General features: G+C 35.9%; 1 protein-coding gene across 1 annotated transcript in view; it reads left to right on the forward strand.

Annotated features, from left to right (window-relative positions):
* The first annotated feature begins 341 nt into the window (after window positions 1-341).
* TPST2 (tyrosylprotein sulfotransferase 2) overlaps window positions 342-15624 on the forward strand; it is a 254414-nt gene continuing 239131 nt past the window's right edge. Inside the window, exon 1 of the mRNA XM_053702085.1 lies at window positions 342-807. The gene's annotated coding sequence lies outside the window, so the exon portion shown is untranslated. The remainder of the gene's footprint in view (window positions 808-15624) is intronic.

The following is a 15624-nucleotide window of genomic DNA, read 5'->3' on the forward strand; positions in this document are numbered from 1 at the left end:
CTGCCTACAACAGTTTATGTGCTACAAAATACACAACGTGTGTCCTTTGGGAAATAAAATATCCAAAAATCTGTGTGTGGAGATCGCAAAAATTAGAGCTAGGAAGATGAATGAAACTGGAAGACGACACAGAGCTGTTTGCGTAGTAAATACCGTATAATTAAACCAAGACACCTTAAATATTTAGGGAAGTATGCTGGGCACGCGATCAAGACACACCAGATATAGAAACTGATTTAAAAATGTGTCTTTTCACTCAGGTCCCTTGGAGGAGCAACCATGAAATATATATAAATATCTGACATGGTTTTGTGACAACGCCTGCGCATCCGCATTACAGTAACTGGAAAATATCACGATCATCCAAAGGACACAAGGAAATCTACGTGGTCAATAAAACCCACCGCTCCTCCAACTCGGTCGCCAGCCCATTGCAAAAAAAAACTTCTCTTAAGAAACACCAGCTACACTGAGAGAGCGAGCTCCCCCATTCATTTTCACAGGCCCTGTGCAACCCGCACTGGAAACCACAGACCTGCTAACAAGAAAAAAAAAAAAAAAGTTGCGGGCACGCGCATTCAACTTGAGGGCTATGTAGGCGTGGCCAGTCTGCAGCCAAGACGCGCGCTTTGGCAGTGTCTGCGAGGCCGAGCTCTAAATATGATTGAGCCGTGTGCGTGGGCGCGTGGCCGAGTTTGTTGAGTGATCGGGGGTGTTAGAGATGGGAGTGATATCGCTGCACGAGAATACCCACATATAATGCCGGGTGGATGGGAGGGTGTAGTGATCATACAGCGGCGGAAAGAGGTGAGTGGAGTTAAATTGATCGACTTATTTGTGTGGGAAGGAGAGGCAACCGAGGGTTCCCCATGGCCGCTGAAGTTTCAGGGGGAGGCAAAGGAGGAGATAGCGGAGGTGGCATAACCAGGGTACACCAACCCAGCCATGCTGCAGCTTCTCCAAACCTCATCCCATCATTCATTCTCAAATAATTTAGGTGGAATTATGTTACAAGTGTATGTCTTTTAAAGGGGTCTGCAGTAGGGTGTTATACGTAGCTTGTGTAAGACACTATCAGCAGATCAAGTAGTACAGTAATGTCTGTACCTAGTTCTATATAAACACAAGCTACAAGACACAGCTATGGTATATGCATCAGTTCATAATGCACATAGTCTGTATTTGCGATATATTTTGTATTTGTTTGATTACTTTTAATGGTGTAATGTCAGTACATAACCTGATTGAATATGGAAACTTGACTTCCCCTTAGTGACACTTTGCAGATGAGTGTTCATAGGTGTATGTAAGTTTTGTGTGTTGTTTTTAATTACTGTGGTCTAGGTTACCAGTCAAAAACCATACACCCCCCAAAAAAATCTAAAAAAAACTATACTAAAAAATAAAAACCCTATAAAATCATGGGTTTTATGTGTTGATGATAATTACAGTTTAGGGTTAAATAGTGTGATAGAGCAGTTGTAAGGAAAATGTTTTTAGATATACAGTATTTTATTTTGGGGACTCCCCTAGATCTTGTCCTAGCACTGACTGTTTTATGCTTGTGCAATGAATGCTATTTATAAAATTATTGCATGGCACAAACAAAAAAATATTAGTCTTTCTGCAATCTGAGTGCAAAAATGGAAGCAGTGTGGATTTTGTGCAAGCGGTATTAGCGTACCTGTTTACATTTTTGTACTACACTTATCTAGACCTGAAGTTGGCTACTTCAGACATAAGAAAACAAAATCTCAAAGCTAATTTAACCTTTTAACGCCGTTATGCCGTTCTATTCCGTCATATTTACACTGGGCTTTAAAGCCGTTATGACGGAATAGAACGTCATAACAAACGGCTGTCCTGAAGCCTTCTGTGCTTCAAGGACTTGATCGCGGTCTGGAGGGCATTCCTAGGGTTGTAGGGACGCCCCCCAGATGCGATCCAATAATTGAAATCTCGCGATGGTATGCACGATCGCGTAGTTTCAATTTGTCTACATCGGAACAGGTGTTCCGATGTAGGCACTTTAACCCTGTCACGAAAGGGTTAAATGGACAGTTGTCAGTCTTTTCCCGTGCTACACTAATTTACATTATAGTTATTAAATATGACACAATAACATAACTTCAGTCTATTCCCTATTCATCATTTTTGTTTTGGTGTTTTTCCATCCACACCTTAAAGGGATAGTCTAGTCAAAATTAAATTTTCCTAATTCAGATAGCGCATGCAATTTTAAGCAACTTTTAAATTTACTCCTATTATCAATTTGTATTCGTTCTCTTGGTATCTTTATTTGAATGTAAGCCTAGGAGCTATCCCATTTTTGGTTCAGTACCTGGGTAGCACTTGCTGATCGGTGTATAAATGTAGCCAACCAATCGGCAAGCACTACCCTGGTGCTGAACCAAAAATGGGCTGGCCCCTAAGCTTACATTCCTGTTTTTTCAAAGAAAGATTCCAAGAGAATGAAAACATTTTGATAATAGTAAATTAGAAAGTTGCTTAAAATTGCATGCTCTATCTGACTCATGAAAGTTTAATTTTGACTAGACTATTTCTTTAAGAACTGTCTGTTTATTGTCTGACCCTGAATTACCTATGTGCTGTGTTTTGTCAAAATGAAGGTTGCCAATTTGAATTCCTTTATTACAGCTGTCACCATAATGTATCATAAGGGTTGAAACAAAATTTGAAAATGCTACAAATAAATGCTAGTGTTCTGTGCATGTGCGAGATTGGAAAGTGCTTGCTTGTGACTTACTGCTGTATGTTTGCAAATTGCTTGCACAATAAGAGTTATCATCAAACCTGTGCTAATCATACTAGAAGCATTTTGCAGATTTATGAATTGATGTATTTTAACCCTTTGCGTGCTAAGCTTTTTTTGTGGAAAGTGTTTAACGTTAGCGCTAACTATACTCCTATTCCTAGCCACTCCTAAACTTATTTACTTCCTAAATAAGAATAATTTATCAATGTTTTAATTTTATACGAGGAGGGCGCTAAAGAAGCTGATAGGGTGGATCAGATGATTAATATTCTAATATTTTACAATATAACTATTGTTACTAGGTAATAAATCAATTAAAAAAGTGTAGTGTAAACAGACCAAGTGAGTACCTATACAAATATATACATTTATATAAACTGTGACATAATTGTAACTATTTTAGTCTTTTTGACAATCTTTATGTGACAAACTTCTGTTTAAACACTTCTATTATTAGTTTAACTCTCAAATAGTCGAATGGAAAAAGCTAGAATATTTGTTCTAAAACTTCAAAAAGTGTTTATTTCATCAAGGTCAAAACATATACATATATAATTAAATTGTTATCATAAATTTATATTACACTCAATAAAAACTATTAGGACTACAATTCGATTGGATTACCGTTATTGATATTTTACTCCGCTTATACTTATACTTTTGTTTCTTTGTTACTATCACGATTGCTAACTTACAGGCATCACCTGATGTCTGTCTGTCTGTCTGTCTGTTAGTCAATGTTTACTCGATTAAGAAGCAGGATTTTACTTACACTATATTTGCTTTAAATCTTGGTAGTACATTTGTTTAAGCAAATATCCTTAATCTACTCTCAAACGATTTCAATCACCATATTCCAAGTATAAAATGTAGTTACAGTCTTAATGTTACCATTTAAAACACCATAATCTAAAATACCAACATTAAAAGATAACTATATCGGTACAAAATGATTAATGGCCAAAGTCAGGGGATGTGTATTTCTTTTTAAAAGGTTCAAATGTTCAACCTGGGGACACTTTTATTTTTCAATAGCGTCCTTTTCGGAAAGGACCAAAAGTTATTAGTCCAAGTCTGGAAAAATATCTTCGTTGGCTAACATGCAGATTCTGTCTTGGTATAAAGATAATAATGGTTTTCCCAATAATAGTGTCTCACAGTCTCTATTTTTTCGTTGAAGGATCTTACCTCTGGTTCTTAGGTAATTCAAAGGATCTTACTTCTGCTCTGTTTGACTTACTCTGTGTCCAGAGACACCAAACTTGCTTTCTCCTCCCTGTTTGTTTACGTCTCTCACTGACGTGTCAGGTATTGCAGAGGGAATCCTTTTAACCGAATCTGTTTACTTGCGCAAGTCGATGTCAAAAACCCTTCACCGCTGTCTCCTCTCTCTATTGGTAATACCGCACACTAGTACATATGTACGCTGGTACTTTTGCTTGAGAGTTTGAGATGGTGAGACACGGATCCTATGGCTAAAATGCTCCTTTTTCTTAGAAGATTAACACAGCTTCTACGCGTTTCACCCGCCTCTCCGGGCTTTATCAAGATGCTGTGTAAGTCTCCCGCTTCTTCTTTTAAATCCCTGCTTTTGATCTTATTGGTCCAATTCTTCTCTTTGCTAATTGGTTCGTAGTTTTCCAATCCCCTATTGTTCTTTTAACCCCTTATTGTCTTTTGTTGTACCTTGGTTGCCTTTTTATACCACAAACTGACAAATTCTACGGTATATATGTTCTTATAAAAAACTAGTAAAAATACTCTCTATCTTTTAAAACTTTTAAAAAACTTGTATACTTAAAAAGGAAACTTATTAACCCATTGTCAGGGTTTTTTCACTGTTTTGTTTGCCATGTGCTGCTGGCAGCCATTTTGCTCACCTCTCTTCCTGACTATGGTGCATTGTGGGGGATGCTGCTAATTTCCTGCACTTCCTTTTATGGCCAGACTGGTGTGCATCATCCATGTGAGACAGGATGCAGTCTCAGAATTGTGATGTCATTACTTATTATTTAAAGGGCCTCTGTTCAGTATGCTTTGCGTTGTCTCAGACCTGTTTGTGAGAGTTCCTGTGTATTACCTGGCTGCCTGACGTCCTTCCTGATCCCTGGCTTGTTCCTGACTCTGCTGTTTTCCTTGTTGCTGATTCCGGCTCGTCTGACTATTCTAATGTACAAATTCTTAAATATTTTAAGCAGATTGAGCAGAATATATTTAAATTAATTGAAACCTTTATTTTCTATAATTAAATAGATTTGAGTCATTTTAGTAAATACTAAAGGACAGTATTAATAGTTTTTTTTTATTTTTATTTTTTTTATTTATTTAACTATCTTATCTTTTAATTTAAAAACGGGGTAACCTCTAACTCAGAGTTTAGACCTTTGGGGTGTAGGGTGTCAAAGTTATAAATAAACTCAGCTTCCTTTTTTAAAAGTTTATGTTCATAACTGCCTCTCTGTCAATCCTGTCTCACCTTAATAGACCCCAATATTTAACATCTTTAATCTTTTTCTTATGAACCTCTGTAAAATGTTTTATAAAGATGAGTGGTGGTTAAGCTTTTCTCTATGCACAAGAGGTGCTCCCTAATTCTGTCTCTTAACATCCTAGAGGTCTCTCCTATATAGACTAAATTGCAAGTACATTTTAACATATAGATAACTCCTTTACTACAACATCTGATTGTATCTTTGATTTTAAAGTCAATACCTGAAAGCTCTATATTTTTTTTTTATCACTATCTCTACATGCCCGACATGTCAGACAGGGGAAAAAACCTTGAATTTTTTGACCTTCTAGATTTCCATCTTTATTAACAGGATTTTTTATCCTTTTTAAATTCGCTTGGGGCTAGCATAGATTTGAGGTTCCTACTTTTCTTATATATCATTTTTGAGTAAGGTGATATTATATCACCTATTATGGGGTCTTTTTTAATAAGGTGCCAGTGTTTGTACAATATCTTTTTCATAGCCCAATGATCATCACTATATTCATTTTATAAATATAACTTCAAATTTTAATTATTTCATTTGTCGGTTTATGTTTTATTTCTAGTAATTTTTCCCTTGGAGTATTCCTTGCTCTTTGGCTTTTTCTATCTCATCTTTTTTTATAACCTCTTTCGAGAAATTTATCTTCTAAAGTACTTGTCTGATTTTCAAAGTCACTTTCTAATTTTTAAATATTGTCCTGTTGGGATATTATCTTTCCATTTATAAAAATGGCAACTAGACATATGTATATAATTATTTGCATCTACGGGTTTAAAGTGTGTTTTAGTTATACACTGTCCTTCCTCTATCTCAATGTCCAAATCCAGAAAAGTTATTTTTCCCTTGCTAATATTATGGGTAAAATGAAGACATCTATCATTATTATTCATTAGTAGGAACAACTCTTCAAGAGTTTCTGTACTTCCTCTCCATATAATAACAATATTGTCAATATATCTTTTGAAGAGTACAAGATTCGCACCAAGCTCGGCATGTTCCAAGAATTTTTCTTCCCACTCGCCCATAATTTTTTTTGCGTAGCTTGGTGCAAATCTTGTACCCATTGCTGTCCCCTCTATTTATAGGTAATATCTGCCATCAAAACTGAAATAATTATGTTCCAAGATAAATCTTATTGCTTTAAAATATACTCTTTCTGTAATTCCTGTAATTCATCATCTTTACTTAGAAAATATTCTATAGCATCAATCCCAAAATTATGACAGGTTGCCATCACAAAATCCCTTTCCCACGTTATATTTTTCTCGGATTCTTAGAAGTTGTGTTGAATCTTTTAAGATGTGAGTCTAATTTCTTTACATATTTTTGCAAGAATTTGTCAACATATTGTGATAAATTCACTGTAATAGAACCAATGCCAAATACTATTGGCCTACTGAGTGGATTTTCTAAACTCTTATGAATTTTTGGTAAGAAATAGAAGATCGGTATCCTTGGTTCCTTTGGTTTCACATAGTTGTACTCTTTATCATTTAGAATTTCCTTATCTTTACCCTCATCTAATAGTCGTATTAATCTTTCTGAAAATTTTTTGGTTGGATCTAATTCTAGTTTTTTGTAGGTCTTCCTATCGTTTAATAACCTTTCAGCTTCTTGTCTATATTTATCAGTATCCATGATGACTAACCCGCCTCCCTTATCCGCGGATTTAATCGTTATTTCATTATCCTTTTCTAAGGTTTTTAACACTTCCTTTTCTGCTTTATTCAAATTTGGTCTTTGTTTCATTTTCTTTGTATCTATCTTTTTTCAATTTTACTACCTTTATCTGATGTGGGATAAAATTTGGATTTCATTATTAAATCAGTGTGTACAAATGTTTTTTTGCGAGATATTTGCAGTGCTGTATTGTTGACTTGATCTTTCTATTGGATGTTTAAGGAAGTACCTTTTTAAGTGTCAAATTATGTACAATTTTTTTACATTTAAGTGTGTTTCAAATTTATTCAAATTCTTTGATGGGGCAAACGATAGCCCTCGACTTAATACTCTGGACTCTTCTGCTGTTAGTACCTTTTTGCTCAAGTAGAAAAATTCCTTTTGTTTCTATCTTTGGTTGTCCTTTTTTGTTTTTTTGACTCTACTCTTCCCTCTTCTCCCTCCTCTATTTCCTCTAGTGGTCTTTTTCTTATTCTGGATTCTTCTATTTTTTGTTTTTGCTGTTAATTTTTGAGTGCCCTCTCTTGGAGGGCAGATCTCTTGAGGGCAGATCTCTATTTGAGAGTTAAACTAATAGTAGAAGTTTTTAAACAGAAGTTTGTCACATAAAGATTGTCAAAAAGACTAAAATAGTTACAATTATGTCACAGTTTATATAAATTAATATATTTGTATAGGTATTCACTTGTTCTGTTTACACTACACTTTTTTTTAATTGATTTATTACCTAATAACAATTTTTATATTGTAAAATATTAGAATATTAATCATCTGATCCACCCTATCAGCTTCTTTAGTGCCCTCCTCGTATAAAATTAAAACATTGCTAAGCTTTTTTTCAGATCCCCAAGATATATACCGTTTGAAAGGTTAGGTGATTACCTTTCCAACTGTGGGTCTTGGGGGTCTTTAGCTGCTTAGATGCCTGAGATATAGGCATCTAAGCAGCATGCCCATTTCCCTACACTATCTATTGTGAACTTTGAATAAAGTTGCGCGGTGACGTCATAACGTCATTGTATGTGACATCACCGCGCAAAACCTGAAGCACCAGCGATGCCTGTCACTATGCAGGCCTGATCGCCGGGGTAGGAGCGGGTGGGAGCCCCCAGATCTCCCTCAAGGTGGGAGTGTGCTAGCGACGGCTCTGAGCCTTCGTTAGCACCTGACTGAGACAATTTGTGATGTCTCAAAACTGTCGTTGGCACTCAAGGGGTTACATTTGTCTTTAAAGGGACACTAAACACCTTGAGATTTATTTATAACATGTTTAGTTATGTGTAATGAAACAACTTTTCAACATATTTCCATGATTTATTTTGCCCCTTTGCTAAATTTTCAGAGTTAAATGACGACATTTCTGATTATCAGAACTTGTAATGCACTTCTCTGCTGATGTCTCAAGGTTAACCCTGTTACATATCTGACCCTAATTGGATTTTTAAGATACCAACTGCAAAACAATTCACTTTATATTAACTCTGGGACCATGACTTGTCTGTGGACTAAAGCCCAGATTGGCTCCCCTAAATAAGGCAAATGGTTTTGGAGTTTGGCTATTGAAAAATAACTGCAGTAAAAAGGATGTTAATTTGTTCTAAAAACGTTAAAGGGAAATGAAACCCAAAATGATCAAATTTGCTAAATTCCCATGTTATTCTTTGTTGAAGAGATACCTAGGTAGGTGTCTGGAGCACTATATGGCAGGAAATAGTGCTGCCATCTACTTCTCTTTAACATGGATAACATTTTTGCAAAACTGCTGCCATATAGTGTTCCAGACAGGTGCACTCTCCTGAGCTTACGTTCCTAGTTTTCAAGAAAAGATTACTATTATCGGTTATTTGTAGAGCGCCAATAAATTCTGCAGCGCTATAAACATAGACAGTATACAAGGTAACATATATAGAGATCAAATGGGTAGAGGACCTGTGTTGTAGTCGGCTCTTAAGAAGGTGATCGTCAAACAGTTGGGCTCTTATGCTTACATTGTAAGGAGGTTAAAGGGGATAGCAATGGAGTTGGGGAAGATTAGTGTAGGTTGTATGCATCCCTGTAAGCATACAACCTACACTAGGTTGGTTGTATTGAGCGCTTGAAGCTTTCAAAACTAGGGGATACCAAGAGAATGAAGAAAATTTAATAATCAAAGTAAATTAGAAAATTGTTTAAAATTGCATGCTCTATGTAAATCATGAAAAACACAACAGAAATGGAAGTAGTTTATAGTATGCTGGGGCTGCCTACACTGTCATTGATTGGTACGTATGTTCCATGCACAGTCCATGCGGCTTACAATTTAATTTAATTGGTGCCAGCTCAAAGATTGTTACCCTGTGCGTGCACATGATGCTGTTTTCATTATTTAAATAAAATAATATATTTAATGTGTCAGTAAACCTTAAAAATAATGTTATATAATTCTGCACATAGTGCAGAATTATATAACATTATATTAGCGCAAACGTTTTAAAACAAAATTTCCCCTTTGAATTTTAAATAAAACCTGCTGTTTTACAGACCCGCTCTCTGTGATCTTCTGAGCGGGTCTGTCTTTTTCAAACAGCGCATCGGCCAGCTGTATAGTCACAGCCCAGCCCGACCGCGCCATAGCACTAAGTGCAGCTCGCTCCTACTGTCTGACAGAGCAGGAGCGAGCTGCACTTAGTGCTATGGCGCGGTCGGGCCGGGCTGTGACTATACAGCTGGCCCGATGCGCTGTTTGAAAAAAACAGACCCGCTCAGAAGATCACAGAGAGCGGGTCTTTGAAACAGCAGGTTTTATTTAAAATTCAAAGGGGAAATTTTGTTTTAAAACGTTTGCGCTAATATGTTATATAATTCTGCACTATGTGCAGAATTATATAACATTATTTTTAAGGTTTACTGACACTTTAAACTCTTTGTAGCATCTCAGTCACACTAATATAATAGAACGTTTGTCAGTTTAATGTGCGTTTAATTATATATTTGATGATGATAATGGGGAAGTGTTTTACCATAATGGGACATAAAACCAAACCTTTTTATTTTTCACGATTGTAAATATTTGTGTGGTTTTCCAGTCATTTCTGATTTAATAAAGTGAAATTGCTGCATCAGGAGGTGCAAGTAAGCGGTAATCTGTGAGACCTAAGCAACGCCAAAGCGTATTGTCTAACCTTGTTATATTCCCTCAAATTGTATCTTTTATTTAAAGGGACATGAAACTCAAAGCATTTAATTCATGATTCAGATAGAGCATACAATTTTAATCAACTTTATAATTTACTTCTATTATCTAATCTGCTTTATTCTCTATGTATCCTTTGTTGAAAATCATACTTATTTAGCTTCAGGAGCTGGTAGCTAGCTGCTGAATCATGTTTGTACAAATATACCACTTATTATTGACTTACCAATGTGTTCTGCTAGCTCCCAGTAGTGTATTGCTGCTCCTTCATTAAAGGTCACCAAAAGAATTAAGCAAAATTGATAATAGAAGTAAATTGGAAAGTTATTTAAAATTGTTTATTCTACTCAAATCCATGAAATAAAAATGTATTTTCATGTCCCTTTTTAAAATGACTTCTCAGTGCTTTTGTGCTGACATCCAAACTGTTTACTATGTGGCTGCTGTTACTAAGTGGCATTCATGCCGATTAGCCACATGGCATGCTGGGAATTATAGTTTCTGTGCACTCAAGGGAGCAATTGCCTGCATGCCACGTGCATTTACTGTTACAAATGGATCCTCAATATGGTTTGAAAAGCTCCATTAGAATGTACCAGGTGTTAAGGTGATATGCAAATGGCAGCAGTGCCAGTTTATTGAGCCCTGATATACTGTATTTAAGATGTGAGTTCAAGTTCTTTTTAAATCATTTTAGGTTTGAAGACCGTAAGCATTGAGATAAGTTTCAGGCATAGTCACAGCATTAGAAGACTGATGTATTCTTGATTGGGAAGAGTTTAGACAAGGAGGAATCACTTGTACAACAGTGGAGTAGTTTAGTGGCTGGGAGCGAATACATTTGAAAATGATGGCAGCAGTTTAACAGTAAGGACAGTGTTGTTCAAAAGGGCCAAAAGTATTATTTTTTTCTTTCTTTTGAGCCATTGCTTGCAAGCCCTATTGATTTGTGAAGCCACGTTTTAGGTCTAATGTGGAGGGACATCCGTAGTGTTTTTTTTTATTTTTATAAATGATTCCTCAAGACACTTATGCCCCCCAAAAAGGGCATAAGCTATCTACCATTAAATTAAGCAGAACTTATTTTCGTACGTTTCAATAAAGCTGCATTTTAGCATAGACACCTAGCTAATATATATATAATATATCTATATCTATATCTATGTAACTACAATAGTTCTGCCCTAAAAAGGGGCATAATATGTCGACCTGTAAAATAAATGAATAATATGAAATGGCACAAATAACATTTCAAATCTGCACATTGTTTGCGATTTTTCTTTTGGTGCATTATTATATTTATATTATAAGTATAAAGGGATTGAAAAAATATTTTTCTCTCACAATTAAAAAAAAAAATAATAAAAAAAAAAAATGTCTAGAACACCAAGATTTTCATTAGGTGAGCTCCTTATCATTACTTACAAGTACACAGCCGTAGCACTTTTTAAATTGTTTTTCTATCTCCCACAACTACACACAAGTTAACACTTTAAATGTTACTGGCATCCCACACAACTAGGCAAGAGTACCGCTCACACACCATATGCTATAATAGTTGTGCTCTAAAAAAAGGTGCATACTATGTCACTCTATATCTTTATAGACCTATATTTTTAATGTTGTTAAGAAAATATTTATAGCTCTCTTTTTTTCTGCATTATTCAAAACTAGACAGGAGTATACTATGCCCCTAACAAGTTGCATGATTTATCATCTTTTCCAATTCGGCCTTTAGCGCATCTTTTTACGGCACAGCAAAGCTACTTTATTTTTTTTGTGGAATATAATTGGCGTATTTGTGCATTTTTATAATGACAATATGCGGCGCATTAATACAATTATTGATAAATCTTCCCCTTAGTGTATGTAATACATGTGTATAATAACTCAAAAGTTAGGATGCTGAACTCTTTAGTAGCCATGGTTTCTTCTGGAATTCCCAGTTCACATTATATTGTAAACCCTGGTGAACTTTATTTCCCTTTAAACCCTCGACTTGAATAAAGTTTTTCAAAATAAAAAAGTTCAGTGTTCTCCCCAGAATCTATTTAGGCCTAGATTATGAGTGGAGAGCAATATTGTGATTTCACGAGCGCGGTATTTGCTCTCTACTCAGTAATACCAGCGGACGCAAATGTGCACTAGTATTACAAGTTAAGCGCATTGCGAATGCGACCTTGCCTGGAAGCCTCTCGCTCACAAGAACGTGCTTCCATAGGCCTTGTACTCATGCTGTGAGACACGACAAAGCACCTAGTACACCGCACAGGGTAAGTCGCACAGAGTTGGGCAGCAAATTAAAAATATATATGAATATATACATATGTTTGTGTTTATATGTGTAATTACAGATATAAACGGTATATAAGCATATACATATATATTAAAAGTTTTAAACATGGTCCCCATAGACCGCAATGTAAAGGAACTTTTCAGTGCTTCTTCCCCCTACTTCCCTTCACTTTAAGCCGTTATAACTGCCTTGTACAGTTTAAATTTTTTTTTTAAAAATGCTAATTTTTTTTTATTTAAAAAAAGGAACTGTCCATTTTATTTGGGGGCAATTGGGGCACTTTTTTTTATTAACCAGAGGTCTGACCTCTGGTTTATTGTGAAAGGTGCTCCCGAAATCATTAACCAGTAACTTGTAATTGCTGGTTATTTAACGTGTGCCCGTAATTGGGCAAAATTGCCCTTTTACAGGTGCATGTTAAAATAGCGCTCCAGTTGTAATCTAGCCCTTAATGTGCAAAACCGATTTTACTGAGCTTACATGGGTCTATACCAAATGCTGCTATTCAAACTCCATATACAAATCTTGTAATAGATTATTTATAAGAGAGATTGATTCCTTTCAATCATAACGTCATACATTTCATACTACTTTGCTGTGTCAGAGGACTGATAACATCTTGATAGTTACAAATATAACATCTGTTCAGTTTTCATCTTCTGTGGCATGTCTAATATCTCTACTTATATTCCTTAAAAGCAGTTTTATTTCAGTGTAAAGACTTGTTGCACTTTTATTGTATTTAAATGAGGGGATTTTAAAATGTATTAGTTTTTTGGCTAGCATCTCCAGCAGTGTGGTTCTGTTCCTACGGACCAGTTGTGCACAAATGTTTAGTGCCATTTTATATCCACAAGTCTACAGATAACTGTAAAATCTGTAAATTGTATAATGTATGATTATATGAAAGAGAAAAAATGCAGGGATTTGTGAATTGTATCACCTGACGCTTGGGACATTGTTATGGGCACTGGGCAGGCATTATATTTTTTATTTTTTTAAGAAAATTTTTAATAGCCCAATGGGAAAAGCAGCAGACCTGTAAGTCTGCTGTAGTATCATCCCCCGCTTACCCACACTGACCCTTGCTTAGCGTTGCTAGCGCACCTAAAATTTAGCCCGGTGCAGCTGGATGCTTTCTAGGCCCTGCGGCTTGGCGCTATAATACGGCGTGGGCAAAGATACAGAGGTCCCATCCGTAAGTCACACAGTGTGCCGGCTGCTCCCTTGGCTCAGGCACCACCTCCTGCTACCCCTTTCCTGGCTGTTAACTTAAATACTGGAGGAGAATGGCCACCTCATACTGAACATTGTGCACACACCAGAGACCCTGGGTAGCAGGAAAGGAGTTATGTGGCCTGGAAGCTGAGATTTTTTTATGTGAGTATTAGGGTTGTCCTGCAACAGCCATCGCTCTTGTGTGTTGCTTGCAAACAACATTTTTTTTCCCCTCCATTTTGTAAGAAGCAAACCCCCATGTACTATATATTCTAGAATATTTGGCACAACATTTATAGGAATCGTGACATTCTGGGCAAAATGGGAATTTTTTTTCCAGCTATTTTTTGCCATATGAATCATCTAGACATCTCAGCGGCCTGGAGGGTTTTAGTTTTATTTTGTCAGATTTTACAACGGCAACATGTGGGCAGTTCATTCTGTAAGCACTGACGCAGAGAATGGCTGCTCATATGCATCAATGAGCATAAGGAGCAAGTATAACTGGTACCAGTTGAACTAGGAACTTATTTTAATGCTTAAAATCAAACATTTTCAAAATAAAATGGTAATCTGGTATTAAAGGACAGGTCTTTACAAACCTGGGTAACTGTATGTTTGTGCGTACATTTTACACACAGGCATCCATAGCTGCTACACTCCCTGTTGTACATTAGTACAATGTTCTGGAATGGCCATCCCAGTCCCCAGACCTGAATATCATTGAAAATCTGTGGGGTGATTTGAAGTGGGCTGTCCATTCTCGGCAACCATCAAACCTAACTGAACTGGAGATGTTTTGCAAGGAGGAATGGTCCAAAATACCTTCATCCAGAATCCAGACACTCATTACAGGCTATATGAAGCATCTAGAGGCTGTTATTTCTGCTAAAGGATGCTCTACTAAATATTGATGCAATATTTCTGTTGGGGTGCCCAAATTTATGCACCTGTCTAATTTCGTTTTGATGCATATTGCACATTTTCTGTTAATCCAATAAACCTAATTTGACTACTGAAATATTACTGTGTCCTTCAGTTATTTGGTAGATCAAAATGGAATTGCTGAATCAAACACCCAATTATTTATAAATGAAAATCATGGAAATTGTCAGGGGTGCCTGAACTTTTGCATACGACTGTATATGATTCAGATAGAGCATGCAATTTTAAGCAACTTTCTATTTTACTACTATTATCATTTTCTTTTTCTTGGTATCTTTTATTAAAAAAACACGAATCAAAGCTTTGGGGCCCGTCCATTTTTTGTTCAGCACCTGGGTAGCGCTTGCTAATTAGTGACTAAATGTAGCCAACAAATCAGCAAGCGCTACCCATGGTGCTGAACTAAAAAGGAACTGGCTACTATGCTTAAATGCTTGCTTTTTCAAATAAAGATACCAAGAGAACGAAGAAAAATTGAAAATAGGAGTAAATTAGAAAGTTGCCTAAAAATGCACGCTCCTAATTGAATCATGAAAGAAAAAAATTGTGTTTACTATCCCATTAATGTTTTTATTTCTACCTTTTACACACTGATATGGAATACATTTGTTGTATAATTTGTAAATTATTTTTTCCCGGCAAAAGTTACATACTCATATTATTATTTTTGAACTCTCAATAGAACCAATTTTTATGAACCTATAAGTCTCTGTAAAGTAATTGGCTTAAAAATGCCTTACACTTCATTCCAGTTTGGAAATGGTTTGCATTTGTTTGTGAAAGGATAACATATAATGAAAAACTTCCTTTAACTCAGTTAATTAGTTTTAAAAGAATAATATATACAGGTATTTGTTTTTAAAGGAGTTTTTTTATGTGCTCACCGCCGTTGCATAAAGAAAACAAATACCTGTAGTGTAGCCCTTCATGTGCATTGGTTGTGTTTAGACTGTAATTATACTATACTGGTACAAATCCCCAAATCCAGAATTTCAAAATCCAAACTTTTGAAATACTATAGTTTTTTAAAACTTTCCTC

This window comes from Bombina bombina, chromosome 2, assembly GCF_027579735.1.
Source record: "Bombina bombina isolate aBomBom1 chromosome 2, aBomBom1.pri, whole genome shotgun sequence".
NCBI lineage: Eukaryota > Metazoa > Chordata > Amphibia > Anura > Bombinatoridae > Bombina > Bombina bombina.